Source organism: Macrotis lagotis, chromosome 7, assembly GCF_037893015.1.
Source record: "Macrotis lagotis isolate mMagLag1 chromosome 7, bilby.v1.9.chrom.fasta, whole genome shotgun sequence".
In the NCBI taxonomy this organism is placed as follows: domain Eukaryota; kingdom Metazoa; phylum Chordata; class Mammalia; order Peramelemorphia; family Peramelidae; genus Macrotis; species Macrotis lagotis.
This window is the reverse complement of record NC_133664.1, coordinates 150,537,500-150,554,894: the sequence shown is the minus strand read 5'-3', so window position 1 is coordinate 150,554,894 and position 17,395 is coordinate 150,537,500. Positions and strand designations below refer to the sequence as shown.

The 17,395-nt window shown below is 34.3% G+C and overlaps 1 protein-coding gene across 15 annotated transcripts in view; it reads right to left on the bottom strand.

Annotated features, from left to right (window-relative positions):
• NRCAM (neuronal cell adhesion molecule) overlaps positions 1–17,395 on the bottom strand; it is a 302,674-nt gene that overhangs the window by 207,268 nt on the left and 78,011 nt on the right. For all 15 annotated transcript variants that reach the window (XM_074193908.1, XM_074193918.1, XM_074193911.1 and 12 more), the window contains one exon: positions 15,058–15,193. The gene's annotated coding sequence lies outside the window, so the exon portion shown is untranslated. The remainder of the gene's footprint in view (positions 1–15,057; positions 15,194–17,395) is intronic.

The following is a 17,395-nucleotide window of genomic DNA, read 5'->3' as shown; positions in this document are numbered from 1 at the left end:
GATTAAGTAAAAAGGACTCTTATTTGTGTCCAATATTCCCTAGAGATACTTGAGTGGATCTGTGATTTTATCCTTTTCCTGAGCTAAGAAAGTACCTCTTATATATTAGACCATTATTACCCAATACTTCCAATGAATTCTCCAGTTTTCTTAGTATTTTAGGCATATGTCACTCTGTCAACCACATGGCTTGTCAGTCTCCTTTTTCATTCATATATATCTTTAAGTAATACTTTTTTATTCCATTACCCTCACAGTCAAGACTAGTAAAACACTGCCACCTGCTTACAACCCATCTTGCTATTGTCCTTTAAGTCAATCATGATTTTAATCCTTTAAAGATCTTGATTTCCATGTCCACTATAAATCATCAGTAGAAAAATATTCTTGTTAAAGAGATGAGCTTTTGAAACAGTGAGCACTCTGGGACCACTGAATGCAGTCTACCAATTCTCAATGCAATCCTGCCTGATCTCCTACAATGTGGTTTTAGAACAGAAATGTATCTTAGAAAACAGCTGAAGAGAAACAGTGAGCTATGCTATATTCATCATCCCCCTATATGATCAAGTCATGGTTCAAGATCAAAACAGTTCTCATCTATCTATCCAGTCACAGATGTACATATCTATCTCATGGGTAAAATCCATTCTCTCATCCATAGACATCCACTATGACCAAACATGCTTTATTTTAACTGTTGCTAAGGATCCCTTCTTTTAGTGAAAATTATATTTCTCCATGTTTTCATGGTTTAAAATTCATTATACTACAAAGAGGCAGCTGAACTGATAAACACCGTCACTAAACAGACTCTCCAATAGACGGGACCTGGTCCAAGACCATTAAGTGGAAATTTAATTCTGGAAAATTCACTCCTAAGTGATCACAATAGTATATAAAAGACTCAGGAGTTTCTTAAGAATCTACAACCTACTAAATGGTTAACCTTCTGTAAAATCTCTCAGTGAAATTCACAGAAAAACTCAAAACAGTGCAGTGGAAGAATTAAGGCAACCTACTTCATTGCACAGCACATAATTCATGTAAGAAAGGGAACTTAGTGAAATAGAAATCACCTAATACCAACTATATCTATGCTTTTCAGAACCTTAACAAGAAAATAAAACCATGTTAAAATGTCTGAATACAGTCTGTAAGAAGAAATTTTAAAATCTCCATCCAAGAGTTAAAAGGTATAAGATATAAGCTTCACCAAAGCATATCAGTATAAGTATTCTTTTATTATTTAATTCATCATGTTTATCATTTAATTTGTTTCACTAACAGAATTTTCAAGAGTTATAATCTCAATTCCAATTACTTCTAATTATCAGAGTAATTTTGTGTTCATTGAAAGGTAATTATAACACCTAATTGTAAACTCATTTGCACATGTTCACTTTACCTAACATTATATTACATTATCTACATGTTTTAGCTATATAAAAATAAATACAAAGTAATTTCAGGGGTGGAGTGGAGTAGACACTAACAGCTAAGGGAAATGGGTATATCCTGTGAATTGATGACACATGAGATGAGTGAGCTTGAAGTTTCAACTTGAAGGGAGATAAAGATTTCAAGAATTGATGGTGAGGAGACAGAATATTCCAGACAAGAAGGGCAATCTGCAGCAGAAAAGAAAAAAGAGATTGCAATCAAAAATCTTGTACAAGGAATTATAAGTAGCCAATTTGGCTGGAATGTAAAGAGTGAAGGAGGAATAAAGTATAAAGTATAATCAACCTGGAAAGCCAGATTATGAAAGGCTTTAAATTCCAAATCGGAATTTATATTATCCTAGAAGCAATAGGAAGCCATTAAACCTTCTTGATTGTAGAATGATAAAATGAGACCAGCACCTTAGAAATAATATTTTGGCAAGGCTATGAAAGAGATAATGGAGAAGAGAGCCAAGAAATGAGGATATCAACTAGGAGACTATTGTAATAATCTGAATGAGAGACAGTACAATTAGATGCATTTAAAACTGACTGGATGAATAAACCCAAAGAGTATCTATTTAATAAACTGATGTGAACTTGAGGAAAGGTTTATAGAGGGATCTGTTCTTGGCCTTGTGCTCATCAAAAATTTTTAGATAGCCTGCTTGTCAAATTTTCAGATAACATAAAGTTGGAAGAGATAATTAATACTGTGACAACCATGACTCAGACATATTTTATTAGACTTGAAAAGTCAAATTTAATCTATTAAATTTTATAAGGGCAAGCATAAAATTCTATATTTGGAGTTAGGGGGGTTAGCTACAAAAGCGTAGGATGGGGAGGCATTCATCAGGAAATGATCTGAGGGTCTTGATGGATTAAAAATTCAAGATAAGTCAATTGTGTGGCAAGGCCAATAAACAGCTAATGGAATCTATTATTGTAAGAACAACACTGTACCCATAACAGGGGAGGGCAAGATCATCCTTCAATCTGCCCTGATCTGACATTAAGAGTCCTGTCTTCAGCTTTGGATCCCAGATTTCAGGACAGATATAAACTTATAGTATGTTCAATATAGAGTGATTAAGCTACTGTAAGGACTAGAGATCTTTTATATTCATATATGAATTCATAAATGTATATATATATATATATATTTACATATATATATATGGAGTTTTTTAACCTGTAGGAAAATAGACTTGGTAAGTACAGAGCAATTTCTTCAAGTATAAATTAAAGAAAATGCAATTATTAATCTCTTAAAATGTATCAAGCATTGAACTAAGTGAAGAGATTATGAATTCATGAAGCAAAGACAGTCTCTGCCTTCAAATAACTTCCACTCTAATGGAAGAGACCATTGACAAGGAGTGTGGTAGTCAGGGAGGGACATTTTGTTTCTGAACTATATGGGGATACGGGGTGGGCCCATAAAGAATTAGACTGACACAACTTATGCAGATATAATAACAGTTTCTTTGATCTTGGTTTCTGGTTCTGGAGCTGGATTTTGGGGAAGTGGTACTGGGAAGGGTAGGGTAATGAACAATTATCCTATAAAGAGACAAAATAGCTGGCAAGGCTATGGAGGCTCTAGTTAGATAGTCAGAAGCAAAGTGAAGCATTAACTAAAGCTTTCCTGTGGTAGGAAAGGTAGTCAACCATCAAGAAAATATGACCCCCAGGGAGAAAGGTTCTCAAGGGTGAGAATGTATAGGATCATCACAAGGAAAAAGAAGAATATAATCTGAGCCTGAAAAACAGAGCTAGTAGTAAAAGGTACAAAAATGTAAGTGACCAGAATTTTCTTTTTTTATGAAAAAAAATCCCCTAACAATTTAGAATTACTCAAAAATAGAATTTTAAGATACATTGGCTTCCCCTTTAATAAATATTTTCAAGCAGATTTTGGAGACTAATTTGGAGATTGTTGTAGAAGAGATTTTTCTTAAGGGAAAGATTAGAAAAGGTAATGTAAAGGTAATCTCACAAGTCCCATCAAACTCTGAGATTTTTATAATTCTGTGTAACACTTATTTCAATGTGAAAGATTCAGGCAAGTTATCTAACCCTGATTGCCTCACATCCAGGGCTATCTCCAGTTGTCCTGATTCATACCTGACCACTGGACCCAGATGGCTCTAAAAGAGAAAGTGAGGCTGGTGACTTAGGACAGCACCTGCTCACTCAAATCCAGTTTACATGCTTGTCATGGTGTCACCTCCCTGATGTCAAGGTCTTCTTCAAGAATGAAAGACAAACATTATTATTTCCATGACTCCATGATCTCATCAATGTTAGCATTCTAACAGTGCAGACCACAACTAAGCTCTTTCAATCCCTGAGACCACTATGGATGACTACATGTAAATTGTTCACCAGAGATCCAAACAATCAATCCAATCACAAGTTGTGAAAACTTGTGGAAACAATAGAGCAACCAAGACTGTCCATTGGTTTTCCTTTGCTTTCACCACATAACTGGCCTACTTAACTTTTATGAAACCCTTTATTCCAATTTGCTCTAGAGGGCTAGTCTTCATTTTTAATATATTCCTGCCTACTTATGACCACTTTGTGCCTCTGCATTGTTCTTCAGACAACCCACAACTTGAATTCTCCAAAGACTGTGATGTTCCATGACTCACAGTCTTATGGTATCACTTACCAGAAAAACACTACTTTTTTAAAAAAATGTACCCTTGTTTCAGGAAAAACTATTTAATATCATTGAGAACCAGGAGTTTTAAAAAAATATTTGGTACTAATGCATTATATAATAGTATCACTAAACAAGCAATCAATCAACAAGTATTTATTAAGTACAGTGATAAGCATGGATGATACAAAGATATAAATGAAATATTCACTGTCCTTAAAGAGCTTACATTCTAAGGGAATGCAGGGAGGATAACAAGTATTTAAATAATGTATATACTTGTGTGTACACATGTGCATATAATATACAAAATGAATACAAAATCATCTTAGAAGGGGTATACTTGCATCTAGAAAGTAAGAAAAGAATTCATATTGAAGGTGGTGCTGGAGCCAAGTCCTGAAAAAAACCAGGGAGTCTGCAATGGTGCAATGCAAAAACTTAGAAACAGAAGAGCTTTTCCTTTTTAATCATTGACTGTTTATTGAGAGTTTACTACTTTTGAAGAAAGGAAAGGGAAAATAAGAAAATAAGGGAGGGGGAGGAGGGAGAGGGAGAGAGAGAGAGAGAGAGAGAGAGAGAGAGAGAGAGAGAGAGAGAGAGAGCGAGCTTCTCCACCAAATATGTAAAGACCAAGTAAATCAGAGTATGAGGAGAGGATAAAGTATGTGCAAAGGGAGGAAAAGACCAGGTAGTGAAGAGATTTAAATTGCAAATAGGGGCATTTATATCTTATACTAGAAAAGGGGACCACTTTATTGAGTAATGGAGGAGGAAACTGGGTGTTGACATGGTCAGACTTGTATTTTAGGAAAATCACTTTGGCGGCCATATGGAGAGAATAAATTTTAGAATGAAAAAGATATGAGGTAAGGAGACTAAAATGCAGTATTTATTGACCATAGCTTTATTTTTTTTCTTCAGAATTGCTTTCAAGTTCAAGGTCTGTGAATCCAGATTAATTTTCAGGTTAATCCACTTGTATTTTACCTGTTATGTTGAAGATTGTGAATTGTTTAGAGGGAAAAAATGCCTTTGGTGGACTTAAAAGCAATTCCTTTCAGAATTTTGAATATACTCAAAAGCCAACATGCCCTTCAGCAAAATTCTTAAGCATTCAAGACTAAAGAGTTGCTACCACCTGGCAGCAGAGGGCCTGAGGCTCACAAGTGGCTGTCAATTGATTACATCTTCACATACTCTAGGCCAGGAGCAAATAGCCAAGGGGTTCTTCTGGTTACTGTAAGGAAGTTGAACAAAGACCAGAGAACAAGAAGAAAATCTTCTGCTACATCAGGCAAGAAACAGACTAACAATACAAAAAGAGTAACTGCCTACCCAGCCAACTTAGAAAGCCAGCTCTTAAATGGAAGTGGGAGCTTCCTGCCACCATTCAGTAAAGCATCTGAGGCTACAAAGAGTGGGCATGGAAACAGTGTAATTATGAATTCACAAGGTCTCTTAAAGACTTGGAGGGGGTAAACTTGGGGCTTTTCTACAAAGGAAAGTTTATTTATCAAGGTACCCAAAACAACTCTGTAAGTAGAAGATACCATTTTTCATTAGTATTAATAAAAATCGCAAAGTAAAACTAAAGAAGTATGGGGTTGGGGAACAAAAATCCCTATGCATTTTTCTCTTAACCCCAATTCACATTTCAAGTAAAACTGCCAAACTCATCAGGGGAGTTCGGATTTATACTCCCTTTTCTTCAGAACTATGTAGGGGAAAAAAGCTGTCCTCTTTATGGCCAGTTCTCCCATCAGTTACACAGCTATTAATTTCTATAAAAGTACACTTGATTCCTTTTCTAATGGGAATTGCACAAAGGCAGGATTGTTCAGTGGATAGAATCAATAAGATGATCTTAAATAACCCTGACCAAGTCACACAACTTTTCAGTTACCCAAGAAACTTTCTAAGACTATGAAGTTTCAGACAAGTGGCAGAGATCACATTTGAACACAGGTATTCCTGGCTCTAGGTTCAATATCCTATCCAATATACCTAGAAGCCATATAGTGAAGTAGAAATATTACATGCTCCTGGTGCTCCTTCAGTTTCTCTGACTACTGCTTCTCTGTTTCCTTGGCTAGCTCCTTCTCCGCTTCAAGACCCTTAATGTACCTATTTGGCCTCCAGCTTTCTCCCTGACACTTTTTTTCTTTATATATTTCCTCCTTTAACAATCTCATTCACACCCATGACTTCAATTATCACTGCTATCTGCAAATGATTTCCAAATAGAAACTCTTTTGGAAATGTCCTTTCTTCAACCATCTACAGAACTACTCAAGCTATACTACTATCTCAAACTCAGTTTGTCCAACAGCAAGTACAGCATATTCACCACTAATCCTACTCTTCTTTTGACTTCACTCTTTATGTCTGTGTTACTACTATTCATACAAACTTTTGTGTTCATGAGTCTTAAGGATGTATGGGATATTCAGGGAGAACAAGCACCTTGGTGTGAGGACTGCCAAATCCTATTCAGGGCTGCTCATTCACCTTGGGTGTCCAACTAGTCACCCAATTGTCACCTGGATAGAAATGGAGAGTTCCAAGAATCTATCCAAAAAGCTTCCACTACAAGGTAAACTGTTTCAGCAGACAGATTAAATCAGATTGAGGGTTATCCAACTGGCCTCAAACCCATCAGTGAATAAGGGGATATCTATCCCATGCATGAGAAGACTTACTCCAGTGGAATGAATAGTTGGGTGAGAACAATTTTTTTCAACAGCCATGAAGGTGACTGAAGCAGGTGCTATGGAGCACTTAAAGTTTGGTAAGACTTAGAAGATAGCAAGGTCATCCACTGCATCCAGATTTTTGTTTTGCTACTGGATATCAATGATTCTGAGGGATAGTTTTCTCATTCTTTTGTTTTTTAGGTTTTTGCAAGGCAAATGGGGTTAAGTGGCTTGCCCAAGGCCACACAGCTAGGTAATTATTAAGTGTCTGAGGCCGGATTTGAACCCAGGTACTCCTGACTCCAGGGCCAGTGCTCTATCCACTGTGACACCTAGCCACCCCAATATCAATGACTCTGAAAGAAAGTGAGGCTGATGACTTTGTACAACTCTACCTTACTTAAATTCAATTCACAGGCAAAACATCATCCCATGATGTCATTGGTCCTCTTTGATTCTTCCCTCTCCCTCTCCTCATCTTCAGCTAGTTACTAGTAGCTGTCAAAGACATATTGACAGCATCTCTTGTATCTGGTCTCTCCTCTCTATTCTCACTACTACTATGTCAATATAAATCTCTCATTATTACCCATCAAGAAAATCATTAATAGCCTCCTTAAAAGGTCTTTTCGGGGTGGCTAGGTGGCTCAGTGGATAGAGCACTGGCCCTGGAGTCAGGAGTACCTGGGTTCAAATCCGGCCTCAGACACTTAATAATTACCTAGCTGTGTGGCCTTGGGCAAGCCACTTAACCCCATTTGCCTTGCAAAAAAACCTAAAAAAAAAAGTCTTTTCACTTTGTACTCTTACCCCTCATTCCAATTCATTCTTTTTTCCACTGCCAGAATAACCTTTCTTATAATCATTTCATTCTCTATGTAATAATTTTTAATTGATTCTCCATTGCCTCCTAAGTAAAAATCAGACTCCTCTGCCTTGGATTTAAGGGCCTTGTTCTAATATCCTAGCCTTACCTTAAAATTATTCCCTTTCACTTTATGTTCTAGAGAAGACAAGTTATCAGATACTAAAATTTTTGGCTATAGCAACTCTTCAAGATCATCTATTAAAGCATAGAAAAATTGTTGAAATCTGTCTTGCTGAAATTAGTATTCATGTTGATAAAATAATGAATATTTGAAAATTATATGCAAAACTCAAATAGATTAATATTTTTAAATACTACTAGCCATAAATATACAATTCAATGCTACATTGTGGAGGTAAAAAAGATTTTTCTCATGGTTACAATAGACTTAAAGCTGAAAGATGAAATTTATAATAGTCTAAACTTAAGCCTCTGTAGCTTAAAAAAAAATTTAAAATAAATCCAAAGGAAAAGAACAGTAGCCTTATGAAATAGAGCAGATGAAAAACTCAAGAAACATGAAGAGACTATTAGGTCTGTGTTTGTGTGTGTGTGTGTGTGTGTACTCATAATGATGAACTACCTCTATGTTGATTTGTGAAATGGGTAACTACTATATGAAAGCTTTGGGGAAACAATTCCTCTCACTTTTAAAAGAACTTGAAGACAGAAAATGGAATTTACTTTCTAGTAAGTCTTGCAACTGAAATAAGGCTGAGAAAAAAGAATAAGGTGTGAGTAGAGAATATAGAATTCAATAGCCTAATAGGCTATTATAATAAGCTAATAGGATATATATATATATATATATGTATGTATGTATAGTGGTTTTCTTGTCTTTTCTATGGTACAGGACAGTTTTCCCCCAAATAAACCTAGGTTTTTTAAAAATTCTTTAATGATTCCTAAGGGAAAAAAAGTCTTCTTTGGACTCTTTTAAAAAGTATTACATAGGGGTGGCTAGCCTTGGGCAAGCCACTTAATCCCATTGCCTTACAAAACAATTTTTTTTTAATTTTAAAAAGTATTATGTGCTTATCCAATGCTTTTGACAAAAAATATCACTTGGGTTCTTAGACTTAAATGTAATTACTTTGGGTACAAATAATGATTTCTTTCTAAACAAAATACAGATATTATGCATAATACAGTTGAATTATAAAAAATAGAATTTTAAAAATAAAAAGGTTTAAAATTTTGGAAAAACACATTTAAATATATGTACATAGGGCAGCTAGGTGGCATAATGGATAGAGACTGGTCCTGGAGTCAGGAGGACCTGAATTCAAATCTGACCTCAGACACTTAATAATTACCTAGTTGTATGTCCTTGGGCAAGTCATTTAACTTTACTGCCTTGCAAAAACCTAAATAAATAAATGTATAGATTTACTATGTTGTGAATACTCCATAACAACATCTTCTAGGACCTTCTATCTGTTCTTTTGAATTTGTCATCTTCCTTGGTTTTTCCTAGTTTCGTGATTGCCTTTTAAAAGTATGCATGCTATATCCTAATAAGAATCTAGTGGATGGAAAGCATTGAACAATTAGTTCTTAATCAGAGCAAAACATTTTTCTTTAAATGTAGGTACATTTGAGGTACATTACCAAAAAATAGACATCTTCCAAAAACATTCTGTATTGCAACCAATCAGTTTTACTTAGGATTGGATAAAGCATACTGTATCCAGCAAATACTTCTTCTCTTCTATTCACTTTACATATATTTCTATATTGTAGAAAACAAATCACATTAATGTCAAAATCATCAAAGAAATAAGACTGTAGAAACAGAAAAATACTCTTTCCCTGTCTCCATTTTGCAAAGAGTAAAATGGAAAGGGTGGCAACACAGATGTTTGTCCTTCATTCTCCCCCCCGCCCAAGGCAATGGGGTTAAGTGGCTTGCCCAATGCCACACAGCTAAGGTAATTGTCTGAGACCAAATTTGAACCAGGCCCTCCTGACTCCAGGGCCAGTGTTCTATCCACTGTGTCACCTAGCCATTCCTTGTCCTTCATTCTTTTTGTTGTTGTTCAGTTTTTTTGCATGGCAGAGTGGGGTTGACATCAGGGAGCTGATGCCATGACAAGAATATGAATTGGATTTGAGTGGAGGGGGGCACTGTACTATGTCACCAGCAATCAGGATTAAGTGACTTGTCCAAGGTCACACAGCTAATAAATTACAGTTTCTGAGGCTGGATTAAAACTCCCATACTCCTGACTCCAAGGCCAGTGCTCTATCTACTGCACCACCTAGCTGCCCAAAGGGGGTTGGTGATAAGGGAAGTTTGAGGCAAGATAACTAGAATCAATCAGTTGAAAGGAAGGCATATATTGTCACATCTGAAGTTTTTGCTTTCTATTGTCTAAAATCTGTGAGTTCTCTGACTGAGGGGATGTTACAGTTTTAAATTGGATGTATACTGTCAGGGGTTCAATTCTGGTGCACTATAATTCCTTGTTCCTTTATCCTTTCCTCATTCCTCCTATTAGCGATCTCCATTTTTCACAAATTCTATCTTTGTGTGTTTCTTGTCTAAATAGCAAAGCACTATGTCCTAACTGCTTCTGAATATGTTGTTTCAGGAAGATTTTATATTTGCTGTGGATAAATTTCAATCAAGATTAATTTCTTTGTGTGATAATAAGAACCATCAAAAGATATTTTAAAGCCATAAGATTTAGATTATTTAGCAGTTATCGGTTTATACATTATGTATAAGCTTTGAAAATCTAAGTTACAAAGTCCAAGACCAGCATGAGAAGCTTATTAGGATATAAATCTGAAGTAAGACCCTGAGGGGAAACAGAATTTCCAGCTAATATTACAGAGAAATTGTGAAAAACTCATTAATTCATATTATACTGTTTTGCTTTTCTATTAAGTAATGCATAAATAAATTCACATTCACCATTTCCATTCCAATATGAACAATAATACATTAAAGCAGTAGCTAGGGGTCAAAAGAGCTAATGAAGCTAGAATATAAACCCGAAATCAGAATAATTCTTTGTCAGTCTCCAAACAATGACAACAAAATGAATAAATAATGAAAAACTAAACGTCTAATACATTCTTAATAATAATTAACTTGAAATTATCTGATTAAAAAGCTGCTTTCACTCTCGTACACATAAAATAAGTATTACAAATTTCTGATAAAAGTATATGGTAACCACCATGTTTAGAATTTATTTTTCAACCAAAGACCTTGCACAGCATTTCCCATCCCATTATTTTCCAAAATCCAGTGTCATAGAAGAGCATAAGATAACACATATGTAGCTTTAAATAGGATTCAGGAATTTTGAAATATTACCAGCTGAAAAATGACACCTGGACAACTTAGGGTTTTAATTTCAAGAAGTCACAGAATCCAGTTATTAGAATGTCTAAAATATATGCATGCCCTCATGCATGATCCATTTTCCATTAAGAGGTATATCTATGATGGGGGGAGGAGGAGGATGTTGGGGGGGTGTGGATGAGTAGGATGAAGAAATCTTAATCTGAAAAATTTCTGTGATTGAGGTCTAAGGATTAATCTGAGATAAAGCAAAACATTAACCACACGATAGGCAAATGGATCATGGTCTGCAGTTTCATCAGTACTTACTTCATCAGTACTTTGAAAATAGCAAGTTCAGGAACAGCCAGTTCTACCTAAACTTTCACAAATGACCTGGTTCCTGTTCTGTGACATGAGTCAGACAAAAACTCTTTCCAATAACATTCCTCTGACAAAGCATTACTGGGTCAGTTAATAGTAATTAAAAGTAATAGGTCTTCCTTCCAAAAGAATGATACAGGACCATAGTTTGATTGCTTTCTGCATTGTAGCCCTTTTGGATGAGAGAACTGATGATTAATAACCAATGATTTGGAGAGATCCAGTTTCCCTTTTTTCTACAGTCCTCATCTCAATGTTCAGTCTCTTGAAGAACACTGAATTAATTCTCCTCAGTCTTGGTCAGACACCACCCAACCTTGCAAGGAATCTCAAATTGAAAGTGAATTCCACTCAATGAAGCTTGGGTGGTGGTAGATCCTTTATCTAAATTGCCCAAGACCAAGGGGATGGCCTAGGTATAGGGATAGTCTCCCTGTCCAAGAGTAACATGATGCTATTCTCAGTCCCTCATTGGAATGAGTTCACTTCTCTTTGTAAAGTCTATCTCTCATTAATTGTTAAGCATTGATTGCCACCCTCTGGAACACTAACTTTTTCAAGACTATATACCTTGAACCCATGAGGGTTTTTGGCACTGGAGAGTGCCACTGACCTATTTTGCTAAAATGCTAGCACTATTAATAAAATGACTAATTACCCAGAAAGTATGTCTCTGAAACTTTTTAAATGTCACAGCAGTAATTCCAGCCCAACACTTCCTTCCTAACCTAGCTTATTCCTGCTATGCAGAGAACATGCAGCAAAGTCAATTAGTAATCAGTCAGTCAATATGCATTTATTATATGCCTACTATGTTTCAACCATTGTTCTATGTGCTGAGATACTGAGTGATATGAAGAGCAAGTCTCTTCCCTATGCTAAATGTAAGAAGAACTCACAAAAAACATCTTAGTTCCCTCCCTCATAAATATGATTGAACAAGTAATGCTAAATAAATATTTTTTAGGTTTTTATAAACTAGTCCTCATATTTACATAAGAGAAGAAAATAGCTTCCCTGGATCTCTGAAGTAAGACAAAAAGAAATTCTTTTTTATATAGGCTACTTTTAGAGCATGAGAATTTATGTATGTATATGTGTGTATGTGTATGAGAGGCAGAGAGTCAAAAGACAGAGGAGAGAGAGAGAGAGAGAGAGAGAGAGAGAGAGAGAGAGAGAGAGAGAGAGAGAGGAGAGAGGGAAGGAGAGAAATAAGGAGAGAGAGGGAGAGAGAGATGGGAGAAGTGGGGAGAGAGAGACAGAAATGGGAGAAAGTATAAGGAGAGAGAGGGAGAGAGAGGGGGAGATAGAAGAGACACAAAGAGAGAGAAATAGACAAAGAGAGAGAAAAGTCATCAACACCTTGATGGTTTATAGATAACTGATTTCACATACAGTTCTATGAATTTCAAAAAACAATTCAATATCAACAGAATAATCCATAACTTTTTAAATTTCAATCACTCCTAAGTCAAACAATTTAAAATTTTCATAAATTTATTTTCTATACATTTAAAAATTCATAGTTATTTAAAATGCAAATAATAAATATTCTGCTTGAAAGGTGTTTTTTTTTTTTAGTTAAGATGTTCAATGAATGCATTTTTTAAATTGAAATTTAGCCATAGAAGTTTAAATACTATGACAATCCATCCATTTGATAGCAGGGTCAGCAAAGTCGTATTTAAAAGGTAAGAGAAGGGGCGCCTAGGTGGTGTAGTGGATAAAGCACTGGCCTTGGAGTCAGGAGTACCTGAGTTCAAATCTGGTCTCAGACACTTAATAATTACCTAGCCGTGTGGCCTTGGGCAAGCCACTTAACCCCGTTTGCCTTGCAAAAAAACATTAAAAAAATAAAAGGTAAGAGAGTTTATAGGAAGTTGAATGGATATTTCTTTTTGCAAATGGTCATTGTGTTCCAAAATTTCCTGTTTGAGATCATCTATTCAAGTTAGCTTTTGGAAAACATATTACAGTGAAAAGATTTCATGTACTAAATGATTTACATAAAATGATGACCAATATAATTCTCTTGAGCCTGATTAATTTCATTTATACTTCAGTTGGACTAAATAATTTCTAAGAACACTGTAAATCCAAGATCCTACCAAAGCTTTTTTCTTTTTCTGTGACCTTAGAAGATATTTAGTCCTAATTTCTCTCCTTTTAGAAAAGTTAATACGATAGACAGATGAACTGAGTTGTCCAGTCATTTCCATGTAACTTTTGCCTATGTTGTACAACTTCAAGATCTGTGTGGGAAACATGAAAACTATCTCCTGCCTCCCAAAGTGTCCTCATTTTAGAGGTGAGGCAAAAGGAAGGCATCTGTAAAGAAGTACCTTGGCTCAAGTTTGTATGTATAGGTAGTAACTACTGGATCCAGTAAACTTCTTAAGTGCTTTCTAATCAAAGTACAAATTTCAAAGTTGAACAATGAATGCTATTTTGATAGTTCCTCTTGAGGATTTCTGAATTCTAAATTTTTAATCCGTGACATTTTTTTACTGGAATATGTTTTCCAAAAGCTAACTTAATAGATGATCTCAAACAGAAAATTTTAGAACACACTGGCCATTTGAAAGGAAAAAAAAGCCAAAGGGGTGGAGATCGGTTCCGTCCTTCTAAAGTTTCTACAAGAAATATCCATTCAATTTCCTATAAACATCAGACAGAAGGAGAAGAAAGAGGAAGTGAAGGGAACAGTTCCTTATAAAGAAACTATAGCTTTGTAAAGCAAAAGATGCCCTTCCCAACTAATTTCTGTTAGTACTTTGTGATTTAAGAAATTAGAGCTGATTTCGGAGTATCCCACTGACATTCAGAGTCCATCTTTGTTGTTTCAAATAAATTTTACTGAAAAACTTGAGAAAATCACTAAAATACCTCTTGTGGGGGAAATCTAATCAATGCCAAGAAAATAAAATATTAACAACAAAACAATAAAACACAATATAGTGTTAGAGGGAAATGCAAATAAATACAAAGGGATATAAGTATTTATAAATGCATAAAAGTGAAGATTAACAATTTTTTATTTTAGTGCAAAAACTGATCTAAAGCAATTACATATTTGACAACTCATTTGATCTTTATAGCAACCCAGGGAGGTATATGCTATTATTACCATCACCACAGAATTAGGAAATATCTGAGGAGGTATTTTAATTCATCTTCCAGTCCACAATTCTTTCATTACCCCAAATAATTTGTTACCTCAAATAATCATTTATGATAATCAACAGAAGCACAGGGATAAAAAATAATTTGGAAAAGCATGCAGATGTTTATTAGGGTTGAGTTACAAATATCTGATAGAATATATAAGCAATTTCTCCTTATATTGGGAAAAATATATGAAGATAAATAGATATAGATATATATATATGAATATATATATATATATATATATATATATTTTGTCCAATACTTCATCAGGTTAGGAATCTAACATCAAAGCTTTGCAAAAACAAGCGCATCAAAAGGGCTGAAGAATTCCCTCCTGAAGACAGAAGTTCCAGTGACAGTTACAATGGTTGTTGCTGTTTGTCCTTCGTTCTCGAAAAGGATCATGATATCAGGGATGTAATATTTTGTATATGAAAATATTATACTATTAAGTATTTTCTTAAATAAATAGGTGACAATTAACTATTTTAATCTTTTCTAGACAGACAGAAAATCCTGTCATTACTTACTTAATATAGACAGCATACAAGGCCAAGTATTCTCACGATGTTCACTGTCTACTGACTGACGTTTTCTCAGACAGATCTCCAAGGAGGAATTCTCAGCAAATATTGTCTCCTGGGAATAGTATCTTAATACAGATTCCTATGAAAGAAGACCATAGAATAGACTTAGAAATCAAATTTTTTTTTGTCTCTAATAAGGATTCTATTCTATTTCCCCAATAAACACAGGGAAAAAAGGGATTTGGGTGACTATCAAATTCCATGAGTTAATTCCTTGTCTTTATTGCATTAAAGAAACTCTGAGCATCTCAAAGGTAACACAGGCAACAGAAAAAAATGTAACACAAGCCCTATAGTGAGTTACAGAACAGGAATGAGCTACCCCTAAAGAATAATGTACAAATCTACAAAGAGACATCAAAAAGACCAAGGAAAAAAAATTGATCCAATTCTAGTTATAATACTTTATGGGAAGAGAGTATGCTTGACAATCACATAAATACACTGATCATTGTAGGGGGTGATTTATAACCTAAAGATAGGTCAAATACAAATTAAGCCATGAATAACTAATTATAAGACCAAGTCCAGTTATGTTAAAAAAGAATCCGGAAATTTTTTTTAAAGTGGGAGGACAATTTACAGGGACCTTTGAAGTAAAAGGGAAGAAATTCAATGCACCTGGGAAAAAAGACTGTTCTAAACAAATCATTCTGAGAAGCCCAAAGGAAAAAAAAATAAAAGAAATGCAGTGAAATCAAAATTAGATTGAATCCAACTAATGAGAACCCATAATTAGACAGAGCTTTTTTTCTTCCAATTCATGTTCATGAGTAAGCGGCAAATTACCCAAAAACAATCTTAGAGTAAAGACTTCTAATAAATAATGACAATTCTAGGGTTATTGTATAAAAACTGTTTGGAATAATTATGCCAAGTCAAATCACTCCCCAACCTCCAAATCATATCTTCAGAATATTGCACATACTAAGGTCTAAGATGTATTCTAACAAATATAATTCAATTATATTAATTTTACTTATAAATACATATTAATATATAAAAATAAATATAATTGAACAGCATGAATGAAAAATCAAACTAGGGTTTTTTTAAGATTTTTTTAATTCTCTAGCAACATTATTTAAAATTACTCAGCCAAGTTTAGGAAGTTAGCATTTCTTCTATTGGCTAGCATCTTCTTTAGTATTATACATGTATTTGTATGATTATGTCTTAATAAACATAACAGACCCTCAATGAATAACTGCTGTATGAATGAATCATAATGTAGATTGGCAGTAGGGTAAGTACAGCAGGAACCAGAGAAAGTTTTCAATTACCTTATAGCAGAAATTTAAGCTTCCTTGGTTTTCTCTGCTTCTTTTCAGAGCATATATGGCTGGTTTTAACTTTGTGTAAATCTCTTTTATAGAAACTTTGGGTAGGTCCCTAGATATTCTGTAAAAATCAAAATTATCTCAATTCTTTCAAATTTCAAGTTATGCCTGAACAATGAAGTCTTAATATATTTATGTGGGAAACCTATGCTAATTTTGTGATTGTAGTCATAAATGAAGACATGGATCAATAAGATTCATTCCTTTACAACAAATAAATTTAAATGCACAATTGAAATCTATGAACATCATTTACAAATTTATACAGGGAAAATTAATAAACCATTTTTGCTAATTGATTTTCAGTCATCTTAGAGAAATGTTCCTTTTCCAATTTGTTGCTTCATTAGATTTAAATTATGTAAATTGTTTCTTTTCTTAGAATAGCTACTCTATTAAATGCAATAAGATCTAAATTACAAATATTTAATATATTTTAATTAAACAAAAGGACTATTCAAACTTATTAGTTTCTGAAACTTCAGGCATAGCCTAATAACACTGGCAGTTAGAATTATCTTTTATTATTCATTTTAATAATAAAAGAAAAATGGATTTTTAATTAATGTTTCTAGGACCAAATCAAGTGTTAATCATATCACTGTTCTCTTCTTGAAACTCTTACAAAACTTTCCATTTCTCTTGTAGATCAATGGGAGTAAAAATTAAATAGTTTCTACTATGTTCAGTCAACCCAAGCAAGATTAAATAAAAGAGCATACGCATTTATTTGAGAAATTAAAGTGTCTATGTTGTTCCTAACAGCTAATTCACTACTGGAGTCTAAATTACCTTCCAAATACAAAAAACTACCTAAAATAGCATAGCCAGCTAATTCTTTTGAAGTATAGAGAACGGTAATTTTTCCTGGATAAAGATTTCTAAACAGGTGTTATTTTTTCTTTTGGCATCATGAGTAGAAAATTAGGCCATAGTTCTGA